Genomic DNA, 8,711 nt, shown 5'->3' with positions numbered 1-8,711 from the left:
TTCATTACGTTCTTGGATGTTACTTATATACTGAGTATACAGTAGTGGTTGTAGCAGTAGCAAACACAAAGTGCTTGATAGCGTTTCAAGTGCCTTATATTACCTTGGTTACTTCTTAACCCTGTGTGGGAGGTCTTACTCCCATTTTACATATGGGGAAACATTATCTTTCCCAAGGTCACACAGCTATTAAGTAGCTAGGATATGAACCCAGGCGGTGTGACTCTACATGCTGGCTATAATCTGTGTCAGGCTTCTCAGCTAAGGTCAGAGTCACCTACTAGAAAATGTCAGTGGCTGGAGACTTTAGAATGGAAAGCCTTAGCATTGCATAAAGGTCTAGGTTTAGATCTTTTTCTTGGCTGTGTGACCCTTCCAGGTCATTTGCCCTCTCTGAGCTTCCATCTCTCTCTCCTACCTCTGAGACAGGCAAGCAAGAACAGGAGGGTGGCTGCTATGGAGAGAGAGTGGTGGCAAAGGTGAACCCACAGCATGTGGTTTGCCCCAGATGCATTGTCCAAGTGGGCTGCCCACCTGTGGGGTCAATTTGTGGGCACTTTCGCAACACATTTTTCTTACATACAATATTTTGCTTGGTTCTTGCAACAATACTGGTGAAACATGATCAAGCCTTACCTCCATTTTAAAGGTGAGGAAGTTCAGGGATGAAAAGCCTTACTACTGTGAGATCACACACAGTTAGGGACTGCCAGAACTACAACTAGACACCGGCAACTCTGTACACTCAGATGGATGCCCTTGGCACTTGCCCAGCCTGAGAAGGGATCTTCTCAGGTGTGAACTGCTAATCCTTAGGGTTGCAGACTGTGTTCAGCTCTTCCAGGGCTCTGTTCCTCTGAACTGATTCCTCTGTAGCTTCTTTGCTTTCGGCCCATTTTGAAAGGTGGTATGACGGGTTCTATTTTTCAGAAGCGGCTGCAACAACATCTTTCCTTCAGACATGTTCTTCCACAATGTGCTCTTGATGCTGTCCCATCAAAACATGGAGTGTAATTCTATCCACCCCCAACCTCGAGTTTGGATAGGCTTATGACTGTTTTGACCAATATAGAATATGACAGACATTCCAAGGTTAGGTCATAAATGGGATGCAGGTTTTGCCTTTTTTTTCCTCCCTGAAATACTCATGTTTGGTACTCTGAGCTGCCATATAAAAAGTTTGACTACCCTGAGGCCACTATATTGTGAGGAAGCGAAACCACGTGGAGAGGCCACATGTGGGTGCTCCAGTAGACAGTCCTAGTTTTTGAGTCAACCCAGACACGTTAACGCAAGAGCCTTCAGATGATTCCAGCAACCAGACACTAAATCCCTCACCCCCAGCCTTTGAGTTTTTCCACCTGAGGCCCAGACACTGTGGGGCAGAGATGAATCCTCCCCACTGTGCCCTGCCCCCAATTTTGACCCCCCCAAATCTGTGAGCATAGTTAAATGGTTGTTTCAAACCATTACATTTTTTTTATCCTTCCATAATTCTTTATTGTGGTAAAATATACATAATATAATCTAATGATTAGATTTACCATTTTAATCATTTTTAAGTGTATAAGTCAGTGGCATTAAGTACCAAACCACTAAGTTTTGAGGTAATTTTGTTTTATTTTGAGGTCATTTTAAAATGCAGCAATAATACCTGGAACAGGCAAGAACCTGGGCTATATTTAGAACAGAGCACATGAGCTGATATATTAGTAAAGGCTGATTTATTAACACCTGGCTGGGCTTAGTCAGGTGTGCACACCTGGTACGCAGGAGTGGGATCATATTTGAGTATTTGCCTCTAGATCTGTTTTCTCTGGGGGCTGCCTTCTTAAGAGCCAGCTGCTGCCGCATGATGGTGCCTGGTGCAGAGTGGGTACTTGATAAATATTTGTTAAAATGGATGAATAAATTAAATAATAGAAGGTGCAGCGGGGCTGTGGCTACTTTGGGCTACTAAACTTACACTCTTTTACTGGGCTTAGATCTGACATTCTGCCACTTCAACCCAAGCTGTGAATTCCCTTTAGAATTGAAAATCCAACTGCAGTTGGCATCATTAGTTCCTTATAACAAGAATAGAAAGAGATTGAGCTTAAGTAGTTCCATTTCTAAACCTGATTCTTAGGCACACTGATGAGCATATTTAACTCAGAAAAGTCTCTTTGCCAGAGGCCAGAAAAAATGTACTTGGTAGCATGTTGGCTATTCTTATAGCTTAAGGTCCCAGAGGATTGGACCCAGGCCCATGCAAGGCTCTCACTACACCCTCTAGCTCAGTGCTGGGTATAATTAGGCTCCTAAACATGATTTCAGATTGGCCCTGAGCCAGGGAAGGGAGTGAAGTGTGTGGTACTCCCTCCCCCATTACACTAGGCTCTATTTCTTGCCCCTCCTATAGCTAATCCTGCAATATTAGCTGATAAGGAGTGGAAGGAATAATGACAGCTACCAGTTACTAAGTGCTAGAGACTTCTACCGCAAACAGATTTTACAGTGACACAATCACATTTATTTTTCTAGAACTGAACTTTTTTTCCATTTTCATGAAAATAGGAACCATGAGGGTTTTGTTAGTACAGCAGAGCCAACACCTAGCATGGTGCCTGGCACAATAAATACTGTAAATATTTGTTGAATAAATTAATGATATCAGAGTTCTAAACTGAAGTCCAGAGACATCGGGCAACTTGCCTAGTGTCACACAGTAAATGGCAACATACCGTGCTGACTTTTAGCACAGAATCCTTTCCTCTATGCCTCAAGTTTTCCGGTAGATGCATTCATTCTTTCATTCATTCATTCATTTGCCTATCAGGACTCTTTTGGATGCAAGTGACAGATAACCCAATTCTAATTGCCTTAGGCAAGAAATGGAATTTATGTGCTCGGGTGACTCAAGAATGCAATGACATAAATGGCTTCAGACTCAGCTGGATCCAGGGGCTTAACCCATGGCATCAGGATTTGACCTCTCTCCCATCTTCTGTCTCCATCTTCCAATGCCTTGGCTAATTTCAGGCCTTCAGCAGCTTCCAGCTGGCAGTATCCTTACTACTTGCAGTCCTAGCAGAAAAGCACTTGCCTTTATCCCTGCCTCTCTCTGCCTTATTTGTCTCTTTGGTTCTGGAATGGTCACTTGCCCATTCTTGAAGCAGTCACTGTGGTCAGGAGAAGGTGATGTTTTGCTTGGCTGGGGCTGAGCATGTGTCCAGCTCTGGAGCCAGGGAAGGAGTCAGCTGTCACATGGCGGACGTGAGAGGGAGTGGGGAAAGGAGAGTTCTTCAGAAGAGAATTGGGACGCTGCTCTCATCAGTGGGCTGGCAGGAAGAACCGATGCTCAGGACATTCATCAAACGTTTTCTCTGCCATCTTTGTGCAGAGCTCTGTTTGAGAGACAGGGAGCTACACAGATGAATATGCCATAGTCCTTCTCCTGAGAGGAGTTTATACTCTAACAGAGGACCAGAGGTGTAAAGTCAAGGGAAAACTAAGATGTGCAAGCACATGTGGTTGCAGCAACCTGATGGCTGACTCACTCACCCTGTTCCCCGTCCAGATGCTAAGTGACAGCTGAGGTTTCTGACCCCTTAGCTTCCACCAGAAACTCTGCATTTCCCCAAACCCTTCCTCCTTTATGCCACCACCATCTCCACCTCTTAGAAAAAAAAACCTTTCCCCAGGTTCAAGGAGTAGTTCTGGGTAACACTTCAGTATTTGTCTTAAATTGAAACTTCAATACCATAAGGTTTCTAACTCCAGTTCTACCTTGGTTTTCTGCTCCAATTTCTCTCCAGGTGACCAGCTGTGTGGTATCGGGGTCCCAGTCCCAGACATGAGGCTGGAGCAGAATGAACAAGGAGGAGACAGGTGGAGAGGTGGTGGGCAGCCAGATGGTGACAATCTTGCAGTTCATGGTGAGGGACGCTGGAGGCTGTGAGTAGGGGGCATAGGAGAGACAAAGGGCACATCTAACTTATGTTTTCATGCCATTCGATGTCCTGTGTGTAGAATGTGTGATGGGGGGGAGCTGAGTGAATGTGGGGAGAACCATTAGGACCATTACTGTATGGCTAATCTAGGGGGAGATGATGCCACACGGACTAGAGCATGGCTGACTGTGGGATGGAGGGAAGTGGGGCAAGTCCCCATCTCCTGATGGGAGGGTCTGTAAAGAATTGGTGGCTGTATTTAATTTACCACAGATGAGAAGACTGAGGCCCAGAAAAAGGATAAGACTGATCCAAGACCACACACCACATATGGGTCAAGATGGGGGTCAGAGCCTGAGTCTTCCAACTTCAGTCTTATGTGGCTCCCTCCACACCCACACAGCCCCTTCTGGAAGAGAAGGCAGAAATGTGTGCCCGGGGAAGAGCGAAGCTTCACCAAAGCCCCAGATGAAAGAAATCAGTCACATCCCTGCCATCTCAAGCCCCACCTAGTGGCATTAACAGAGATTTCTGAGGAGACAGAACTTTATTTCCACTTTCATGAGAACAGGGATTGGGAAATGGATCCAGTTGTTCACAAGAAGCAAAGAAAGGATGGGCGGGGCAAAGGTTTTGATCTCCCCACTTCAGGGTGCCAACAGAGAAATGACTTGACTTTAAAGGGTCCAGGAGACCTTTAAAGTCAAGTCAAGTTCTGGGCTCCTCTGGCCAGCTTTTGGCAAGCATCAGTCATCACACCGGTCAAGCTGAACTCACGTGTTTTTCTTGTCCACCAGACTGTGCCTGTTCCCTCTTAGGATTCCCAGAGCTTGGTGGAGAATACATGCCAAATGAATATTTGAATAAGAAATGGAAGAATGATATCTCTGGACCTCTGTTAAGGATGGAGTGAGTAGAATGATGTAGTTGTTGCCTGGCTATGAGACCTTCCAGAAGCAGAGTCGTCAGATCCTTACAGGGTTTGTAAGTACAGTGTTCATTGCTGTATCACCATGCTTAGCACAGAGTAGGTGCTCGGTAAATATTTATTGAATGAAAGGATGAGTGAGTGAATGAGGGAGCCTCCTCAATCCCTCACTTACGGGCCAAATTCATGCTGTCCTCTGGAAACAGTTTGAGAACCCCCTGAATGTATCAGTAGAAGTGTGGCTCCACCTAGTGGATACTTGAGGATTGTGCCTGGAGCTTGAACATTTTGCCCCCACTTGTTCCTGAACTGTAGCTTCTCTAATTACTTGTCCCTACTTCACCCAGTTTGGCACGGACCACCATGTATGGCAGTCTAGCCCTGCAGGTGAGCAGAGCCTATATGCAGCCCTGAAATGAGCAATTTGAGAAAGATGCTGTTAGGGGATGGAGGGGACCAGCTATATGAAATGGCTTAGAGCAGCTGAAGTTGTGCCCAGAACCCTGGACCAGGTGTCCAGAGGACTGTCACTAGTTTGCTGTGTGGCCTTGGGCAACTGACTTGCTCTCCCTGAGCTTCAGTTTTATCATCACACAGCTGTGTACCCCTTGTACCTCTGCGCTAATCTTCAGATACTGGCACAGCCTCACTGGACATGTGGGGCCCACCTTGCCCATGTTACAGCAGAGGAAATCTGCTTTAGATTAAGTGAGGAGCCCAAGGCCTCACAGCTAACAAGGGTGAGAATCAGGATTTGAATTCAGATCTGTCTGACTCCAGTGCCTATGCTGCTGGCATTGCACTGATGCTTTCTAAAGCCATTCCATGGTTCTGCACATCTTCTTGAACCTGTGTCTCTCCTTTTGAGAGGCTGTATATCAAAAGACTTAAGGGTGTGGCCCCTGGAGACAACCTCCCTCAGTTTGAATCCTAATTTTACTTACATACCTGATTCTATGAACATACCTACTTGTAAAGTATGTGACCTTTGGCAAATCACTTGATTTCACTCCATTTCAGTTTTCCCATCTGTAAAATAGGATTGACAACAATGAAGGATATTTATTTATTACTTAGTTAACTCAGAATACTACCCAGGATACCCAGTATTTATATGTTTTAACTATAAATATATAGTTAGCCATATGCATATATACATATGTAAGTCTTTATATGTTTTAACTATTATTTTCAGCCTTTGAACTTTTGCTGCTCCTAATGACATAGCTTCAAAGAGCTGTAAATTTAGATCTTTAATATTTTTCCAAGTAAAGTATATTTATAGCTACAGAGACACACTAGACTGAAGAGAAGAAAACTTTCACTGTGCACCTATAAGGTTGTATCCCACTATGGGACAACCTTGTCTGTAGGGTACTATGAAATAATATATGAATTTTATAGATGTTTTAATAGCACAAGTATATTGTATTCTATTATTCCAGGGTAGAAATATTAATTCCTTATATGCAAATATTTAAAATTAATTGATATTTTTGTCATCTTGTTTTTGCCTTTCTTCATTTTTATACCTGGAGCTTCTAAAATGGACATGACCTGGGTTTCTCTTGACCTCCCAGAGGCCCCGATCTATGCCAAGGTACCAGCGTTGGAAGAAGCTAAACCCCAGAAATCCCTTTGGAGACTAAAATATAAATGAGGGGGCTCTGCCCTCCAAGGAGGCCGTGTGGTGACACAGCTGAGTGGCCAGGACCTGGCCCTGGGGTGCGAAGCAACCTGGGCTCATCCCTTGAGTCTGTTCATGCTGACTTGCCTGTGATCCAAGAAACTACGGGGAAGAAGTTCTGACCCACATTCCTTCAATACCACCGTGCTGAGCAGTGAATGGAGACTCAAACCCATCTCCCCAGAACAAAGCTTCTCAGCCTCATCGCTACTGACCCTCGGGGCCGGATAATTCCGCAATGGAGCCTGTCTTGTGCATTGCAGAACGTTTAGCAGCCTCCCGGCTCTGCCACTAGATGTCAGCAGCACCCTCTCTCTCGTGACACCAAAAATGTCTCCAGACCTTGGCAAATGCCCCGGGGGTAACCTCACAGCCCCCTCCCCTCGTTGAGAACCACCAGCATAGAGTAAATGGAGGGAGTCACAAGGCAGGCAGTTTGCTAAACCAGCGCTCCCCAACCTTTCTGGCACCAGGGACCGGTTTCATGGAAGACAATTTTTCCACGGACGGGGCGGGGGCGGGCGGCGATGGTTCAGGCGGTAATGTGAGCGATGGGGAGCGATGGGCAGCGGCAGAGGAAGCTTTGCTCGCTCGCCCGCCCGCTCACCTCCTGCTGTGCGGCCCGGTTCCTAACAGGCTGAGGGCTGATACCGGACCGCGGCCCCGGGAGTTGGGGACCCCTGTGCTAAACCAAGTCCCAATCACGTGGTTAGTGCCTCTGGTCAGATATTTTTGGAAAAGTCCATGATGATGGTTTGTGTACAGAGGTAGTTGGGCCGGGGGAGGTTGGCTGTGGCTTATCTGGATAATTAATCAGTACTCCTTCTCTACGCTGCATTGTAGGCAAGGCCTTGATCTCCTTTGGGTGAAAAGAATTGCTTTTACAAAACAATTTTGCAAAAAGCAAAAAGATCATGTTTCATTAACATGTATGTAGAGACATAATCTAAAGGCTGAAATTCTAGGAGTTTAGGGCATTCTGTAAACATCATAGTTTCTTGTTTTAACTTTTATGCTCTCAAAGGACATTTCTAAGGAAGGTGTTTCAGATTGTCAGCCCCACCCCCTCCTGCCCATGTACCATTGAAACATCCTCTTTTAAGCCATCACACTTCCCTCCCTTCAATTCCCTTCTCTGCTCCTGCCCCTTGAGTGGCTTGTCTGTCCCACGTGGAACACAAGCTGCTTTTGGCAAATCTCAAGCATGCATATGTGGTTTTATAAAACCCCCTTAGCTTTCTGTGTCATCTCTCCCCAGAATGGAGTGATTCATACCTAATGCTTGGTAATTCCTAAAGTTGTCAGCAGAAACAGGTGGCTGGAAAGGATGATTGCATATATATATGGTGTTCCAAAGCTTTCTTCACAATGTGCCCCTGGTGAGAGACAGCAGGAAAGAAGTCACTCAGCAGGGAAGGTAATTTACCAGACATTCCGCAGCGGACTTGAAAAACATCTCACACCTCTAGTCAGGGGAGAAGTGACTGGCAGTAAAAGGATGCAAAATGACTATCAGAAAACATCTCTGAGGGACTTCCCTGGTGGTGCGGTGGTTAAGAATCCACCTGCCAATGCAGAGGACATGGGTTCGATTCCCAGCCAGGGAAGATCCCACAAGCGGCGGAGCAACTAAGCCCATGTGCCACAACTACTGAACCTGCACTCTAGAACCCGCGAGCCACAACTACTGAGCCCACATGCCACAACTACTGAAGCCCACGTGCCCAGAGCCCGTGCTCCGCAACAAGAGAAGCCACTGCAATGAGAAGCCCGTGCACCGCAACGAAGAGTAGCCCCCGCTCGCTGCAACTAGAGAAAGCCAGCGTGCAGCAACAAAGACTCAATGAAGCCAAAATAAATAAATAAAAAAAGAAAGAAAACGTCTCTGAGAACACAGAGGTCTTAAAATGACTTATTACAGGACTTCCCTGGTGGCGCAGTGGTTGAAAATCTGCCTGCCAATGCAGGGGACACGGGTTTGAGCCCCGGTCCGGGAAGATCCTACATGCCGCGGAGCAACTAAGCCCGTGCGCCACAACTACTGAGCTTGCACTCTATAGCCCGCGAGCCACAACTACTGAGCCCACACGCCACAACTACTGAAGCCCGCGCGCCCAGAGCCTGTGCTCCGCAACGAAGAGTAGCCCCCGCTCGCCGCAATTAG

Source organism: Balaenoptera borealis, assembly GCF_965194805.1.
Source record: "Balaenoptera borealis genome assembly, chromosome: 13".
Taxonomy (NCBI): Eukaryota; Metazoa; Chordata; class Mammalia; order Artiodactyla; family Balaenopteridae; genus Balaenoptera; species Balaenoptera borealis.
Note: the sequence above shows the minus strand (reverse complement) of the source record.